Genomic DNA, 7,561 nt, shown 5'->3' on the forward strand with positions numbered 1-7,561 from the left:
TGTAAAATCAGGTCTGGTTTACTGCCTCAAGTGACTGCTCCTATAAAAGTTTATTGCAACGCTGAGGTTTTGCAACTTTTCCACTTTTGCCAGGAGACATAATTAATTATCATTTGCCTTTAAACAGATGAATCCATTATTATTATTATTTTAGAGGCCCTTTTCTCATATCTCCTAAATTAAGACTTAATTAATCACCAGAAACATTTTTATTGTCTCTATGTTCACTGCACACACATCTTAGGTTGACGCACATGACACTTCTGAGTTTGGTTTCCTGGAAGAAGTCCGTGCATGCTTCTCTGTCTTGTGTGTCATTCCTGTGCTGAAGAAGGGCAGTGGCAGTGCATCCTTTGTGGTGTTTTGTAATCTTTAAGGAGGGTGGGGTTGCAGGTGTGTGTGTGTGTGTGTGTGTGTGTGTGTGTGTGTGTGTGTGTGTGAGTGTGACTGTGGGGGGTTGGGGGGCGTTGAGGGACATGAAGAGGCATCAAGACAAGCGTGTTTGGCGACCTGACAGACAGGCTTGACATCTTCGGCTCCTCAGTGTGTCGGCAGAGATTAATGGCTCCCAGGACCCCCCTTTTGGCAGTGTGTGTTTTTATGCTATTGGTTATGTTCTAATGAAGAAAGTAGTAGTGCTTACATCCTTGAGAAAAAGAATTTCTCTGGTATGCTGGCCCAGCAGAGTGCAGAGGGATAAACCATGTAGTTTGAGCACTGGAAATTTACAGACATGTTGGATTTCAGGGACTGCAGTACAGCCAGGGCGGCCGTCGTTCACTCATCTTCTGATTCTATCCTCCTCTACATCTCCAATCTGACTTGCTCCACATCCATAAACATGTGAGAGGGACACATGCCACGAGATTATGGGGTTGGGGCGAACATCGGATTCTTTCTGCCAGCACATGTCATCCGAGGATCAGACCCTCGGATGACATGATGTCGCTGCTGCCGATGCACCATGTTGCCAGCAGGCTTCCTCCCTTATTTCGGGCCACACAACATGCCAGAATCCCTCGCTTGCATATAATCTGACGGTCTCTATTATGACCCTCTTGTGCAGGGTTTCATGTCGGCTGAATCTGGGTAATGCAGGGGCGCCCACCTGCTGGGACAATCCCAGAGAAGAGATTAGGGAGGAGTGTGGGTGTGCACGTTGTCAGCCTCTTTTTTAGTACTAAAACCGTTCCTGGGCAGTGTCATATGTGAACAAAATGGCATGGGAAAATAATAGAAGAAAACACCCTAAGGACTTGTAAGGTGAGCCACAGCGATGAATTGTTGATTATAATTTCCTTTTCCTTCAGATGTAGCACCGTCATGCCACATCACGATCTTTGTGGGAAATTAACATTCTATCAAAGCAGCTCAGAGTCTGCATTGCCTCGCCTTGCTCCCCACTTATTAGTCTTTCACACAGTAGCATACCGCCAGAGCATGAAAGTTGTCCTTGGCTGCTGAAATAACGGCGGAGGACTGGATGTACGAAAACCGAAGGACACGTGAGCAGCTGCAGATTGGGTGCCTGGGAAAAGTATTCTGATCCACTCATTCAAAGTGGTGAATTTCAATCTCGACGCTGTTTTGCAAGACATTTTGCACATGGGAGATTATTTTAAACAGCAATCAGTAACATTCTGGAGTTTCATCTCATTTGTTTCTAATCCTGTCTGATTATCTGAAATGTATAAGGGTTGGGGAAGAATGTCACCTCATTATAGACAGAGGTTTTCTGCTGGATCTCAAAGCTTCATGTTAACATTAGCACCAATTCAGTGCCACTGAGATGTATTCATGGAATACTATGAAGTGGAATACGTTTCAGCTGAAGTACAATACCTGTCATTTGCTTCAATCATATTTAAAACACACATGCATACAAACACGCACACACACACAACTGTCCTCCATCACTTCACAAGGTCAAAGCTAATTCACTCTAGGAGATTTCCTTGCTTTCCTTTTTTTTTTTCCACAAAGACTACCTCTCACGGCCATCACCTATTCACACCTGACGCTCTAATGATAATTTCTATTCTTTCTGTCACAACAGCCCACACTTGTGCATCATCGACAAATTCCATCGCACCTTGACGTAACAAGCAGTTTCTGCTCTGATTACAGAGGCTTGTGTATGCTGTAACGGATGGGATGTTGGAGTTCCCACAAAGCAGCTCATAATTCACCAAATCACATTAAGAAATTGTGCTAATTTATGGGAGTTCCAGATTAGCTGGTTGTAACAGGGAGTCAAGTCAGAGCAAGAGCACAAAGGGCACAAGGATAGTTAATGGGGGAAATATTTATCTATTCAGTAACTTGTGAACAGTAATCAAATTTCTTTATGAAAGCAGTAATCACAATAATTCAAATGTCTAATGATCAGTAAAGTATTTTTTATTAATCAACGCTTCGGAAACATTACACCATTGTTTTTGAATTATGACATCTAGTAGTAGAGCGGGAGCCTTATCACACCATTATTTACGAGATCTGGCAAAGTGTGCGTAAAAAAGAAAAAGCTCTGGAACCTAGGAGGAGCAAGATTGGAAGCCCCACAAAGGGCAGGATAAGAGACATGATATAAATATGAGAGCTTTCACCTTCAAGTTGAGTTGCTCCTGGGACCAGCTCAGTTTATTGTGTGTCTTCGACTAGAAGCAATAAATCTAACTCCGATGCACCAGACCAGGAGACTTCATGTAATTATTTCTGTGATAAAAAGAGTTTGTGGAATCGAGCACTAAACTGTGTGGTGGAGGGGCCTAGGCCTATTAGGCCCTGGGGGTGGGCCTTCTCATTCCCACGACAGTTGCATCATATAGTATATATACATCATATAATTAGTCTTATCTAAGAAATGTAAAAGTGTTAGTTAAAATAAAAATGAGTTTTAAAAAAAGTGCAGCGTCAGATTAAGCTAACCTAGCAGACGTCATTAGGTAAATTAGTCTAATGTCTTAGCATAGCGTTTTGTAACTTGAGGTATGTTGGGTTATTTCTGTGAAATGTAATTTAAAATCAATAGTTATCAAGTGTCAGGTCAGATGTGCCGACCGTATTTCATATTTCCTTTACTCTTCGCTCTCAACAATTCATGTTAGTTTCATGTTGTCTGAGTAAGAACTGGTTTGTGTGGTGCACTTACAGTAGTAAACACATTTCAACTAGATAAAGCTTGAAGTTGGGATGCACTGGTGTAAATCACAGTAATACAACAGTGGTCTCATAATGTAACTTCAGCACGATGATGATAGATCTCACAGTCTCATTTCATTTTAGGACACACATATCATACATAACACACATATGATTGGACTCGGTATGGGATTTTTCTTGGACACAAAAATCTTTACGAGCAGGGCCGTGTCCCAGCAGCTTGGATGCTCTCTGTGTAGAATTTGTCTTGTTGATGTCTCTTCCCACATTCCAAAGACATGCAGGTAGAATAAAGATCTTGAATTTCCCACACGTTTTAACACTGAGAGCCAAACATGACGTGGTCTGTGGCTTCACCTTAGGGCTGTGCTTTACTTCTCTGAGTTTTTAGAACTCTGTGTATAGGTCTATACACAGTGCATTTCTGTAAGCTAGTGTGTGTGTGTGATATAGTATTGCATATGATGTACAGGTGACGTATCACATGTAAACCGAGGTGCTATGAAAGTATGAGCCATGTACTGTATATGCTGTGTATGTAGTCTGTATATAATATAATGTAATATAGTGCAATATACATCTAAAATGATATTTTAGGGATAATTAATGCCAACTTCTTCCCACAAGGCTCGTGTGTGATCAGAGGGTAAATAATCAAAAGCCTGATACTATGTATGCATTTAAATAGGCATACACATTATGTATATCTCTTCTCATATTCATATCCATCTATCTATTTACATATGTGAGTGTTTACGTATGACAGAGAACAGGGTTGCTGTTCAGAGTACAAACAAAGGACTTTTCAGCGCGCATAAAGCATCTGCACCAAAGGAGCTGCTATTCAAAATTCAATGTGTGTAGGGTAATTATCCGCAATTATCCGCTCTGTCTGATTAATGTTTTTTTGCCGAGGCAAAGTGGAGTGAGTGGTGCTGCCGCATGCCACTGGGGTTTATAGATGTCTAGGTGAGTCCGTCGATTTGGCTCTACAGCAAAAGAGACAAAATGCCAAACCAAACACACCTTTATCCACCGGGGAAATACAGACTGTGAAGGTCTCTTCAAGAGCTCACCATGCTAGTTTGATATACATTTAATACGAAAATACTCTGCTTTAGGGAGTTAAGTCATTGTAACAAATATGTATGTATGTATAGTCATACGTATATGTCTATGACAAATATGTTGCATGCTAACACTTTTTACACGATTCTCAGAAATTTAATCTATGACCTGGAGATTCAAAACGTCCCCAAACAAAATGTCGCTCATGAATGGAGTTCACTAACGATGGTGACGTTGTTAGCGATGTACACAAGTAAACAAGCTTGGCAGCATTAGATGTCTCATTAAGATAAAAACAGCCAGTTAAAAATACAAACTGTATAGGCTACAGATGCTCATTATCTCCCAACAGTTACCTGGCATGCGTCGTTTTAAAGTGTCGCAAGCCACTGGAGACACATGGGTGGTGTTGGTGTCGAGCCTTTCATCACATGCTGTGCGAGGGGACCAATGGGCCAATTACTCACAGAAAGTTGAAGTAGTTTTTAATAGGTACAACTTCAAAAAAGTTTCAACGGCCAAAATGCATCAGAGGCTGCGTCGACTTTGACATTCTTGTTTTTATCTCACCTTGACATCAATCTCTCAAATTTTTAGACCACCCCCATTTTTTCAGGTTTTCCTGAAGTTAAGCAGTTTAAGTCCAGTAAATAACCTTAAATGGCACAAAGGTAAGGTTTACGTCTCCGAAAACTGAAAAATCTTGTAACTTTCATAGAAAACCGACCTTTTTCAGGGATTAAGAATTTGTTTAACTTGCAGCTTTCCTGCTGCAATGGAAGTAAATTAAGCCTTGAAAGCTAAGGCAAATTACTACAGGTACTTACACGTACTCACATCCTACAGCAAGATAGTAACCCAAAACATTAGAGGAAAAGAACCAGACGGTGGCTTCAAATGATGGAAGACCAGCACAGTCTCCAGATTTAAACCCCATGGAGCTGGTTTGGGAGGAACTAGACAGAAGGTGAAAGCAAAGCAACCTGCAAGTGCAACACATCCGTAGGAACTTCTGCAACAATGTGCCGACGAACTTTCTGAATTATATTTGATTTCTATTGTAGAAAGAACATCACGAGTGTGTTCGGCTGCAGAATTAGTAAAAAATTTTGATTAAATTTTTAGAGAAGATTCTATGATTCCTTGTTTTCAGAATCTCTAATTGTTCATTTTTTCTATGCTTTCGTTTCAGATGCAGTGAGACATTGCATTGTGTAAATTTAAATGGCAGCTGGAAAAATGGAGGTGTTCTAAAATGTTTGGCCGGTAGTGCATATCAGCTGATATGTGCAATTTCAACCATGGCTTCCTGTGCACTGTCATAAAGGATGGGGACAGGGAACATGCCAGAGAAGGCTGGGGTTCGCTCCTTTGTATAAGTAAATCCATCATGGATATGGCAATCACAGGGAATTACTGAGACCAGTGGATACATATGGTGCACCAAAGCATGATGCTAACGCACAGCGGCATCGGGAGCTCGCATGGCCACTGGGCCTGAAACTTCATTACATGTATCATTACTGTAGGTGAAAACACTGATCAGAGCAGGGACGTGAGCTTCAACGTGTGGGTTGATTGATATTATATAGAGGGGATGAACATGAAAACCACAGATTTTAGTGTTTCTGGTCTCTGTTTCTGTGCATGATAAATTATAATGCATTATACATAGTGCAGTAAAGGCACAACACCCAAGCACAAAGTAATGTTAAGGAATCAGTATTGATACAGGATAGGAATAAGATGATTTCAGTGTCAGCAGGTGTGGAAGGGAGTCATGTCAATCATGGTGAATCAAATGATATTTTTTTTTTTTTTAGTTTCAAAGTTAATTACTGAGCTTGGAAGCAACAGTTAAGAAAGCAATCTCACCACTTTCAATATAGTTTCAGTTTCAGTATAATGGTTCCCCTCTTAAGCCAACATGACACAAAAACAACCCAAAAAATCTGAACATCTACAATTCCATGACAACTAGGCAAGGCGTATCTGCCAAAGAAGAACATGTCATATAGTCGAAAGCTCCAGAATAGCTACTAAATGGAACTTAAGGTGAGAAAGTTTTTTCTTTCCTCAGCTTAGAGCATTGTGTTCACACCTTTTGCGATGGAAAGAAAATTTAGATGCAGCATTAACGCTTCCTCCAGGATGGACAGTGATGTCCTTCTACAAGAAAAATTGTCATGAGCATATACAACAAAATAACAGCGTTTAGACAACTGGTTACTAGGCTTTTAAATATACATAAACGAATATACTGATGTTTCAGCGTTGGATGTAACCAGTGTATATAATTCCCTCTACGGCCTCATGTATGTAATCAGACCAGCTGAGTCGGGTTGAAAACTGTTACACCGTATGTCATTTCTCATTTCTCCAATGAAGTCCGGTGTGTGCACTCCATGAAAACGTCCCTTGACCAAAGCAAAGCGCCACCCAGGTGGAGAGACTCGGCAGAGAGACTCATTACTGTGAATTATTTTTCACTGTTTACCGTCCTCAGCAGAACAAGTAGACAAGCGAGAAATGCTACCAAAAATTAGACCTGCTGTCTCCACACAGCAACATCAGGGTTTATTGCATTTAATTGTTGTTGGTCAAAGATCCCCTTCTGTGGTGCATTATTAATAAATCATCGCAACGCATACGCGGGTTTCTGAACTGAATATCGTCGTGTTCAGTACACATCTGCGAGTGAGTTCTAAATGTAGGAACATCAGGATGATGTCACAGTTGACCCATGCATCGCTAATGTAGACTAATTGTGCCCAGGGGTTTCATGACCTTATTCTGTAACAAGCATATAGATATGGTGTGCGCTGTACAAAATGGACTGCAATTTCCACACACTGTAACTCTGCAAGGTTGGGAGGACACACGAGAAATGTCACAATTATGCACAACCACTGGTACTCGGAACATCCAAACATGTTTTTCTTCATCCTTTAAGCCACAGAGAAATTACTTCCCATGTCGTACATCTTTTCCCAATGTGTTCCAAGGCCTTTCTACATTTGGACTTTTGACAGAATCACCTCACTTTAGGCTAACCAGCTTTGACGCCAGTAAAGACACAAGTTTTAACCTTTAAAAAAACAACAACTAACCCCCAGTAGAATCTCTGAGGCACAAACTAACACAGAAACAGCTTGTCTATCATCAGAGGAGGCTGAGTTTGCCGGAGCTGCAGAAAGACTGTAGGGAGAATATTTGAAGATGCAGACCACGTACACTTTGTCCCCAGAAGCAAAAAACAAAGCAGGAGTGCTGACATAGGTCAGTGAGTTCTTTCCAAGGAGGCGATCATGGCCTTAAATGCCTGTTATCC

The sequence above is a fragment of the Xiphias gladius genome, chromosome 21, assembly GCF_016859285.1.
Source record: "Xiphias gladius isolate SHS-SW01 ecotype Sanya breed wild chromosome 21, ASM1685928v1, whole genome shotgun sequence".
NCBI lineage: Eukaryota > Metazoa > Chordata > Actinopteri > Istiophoriformes > Xiphiidae > Xiphias > Xiphias gladius.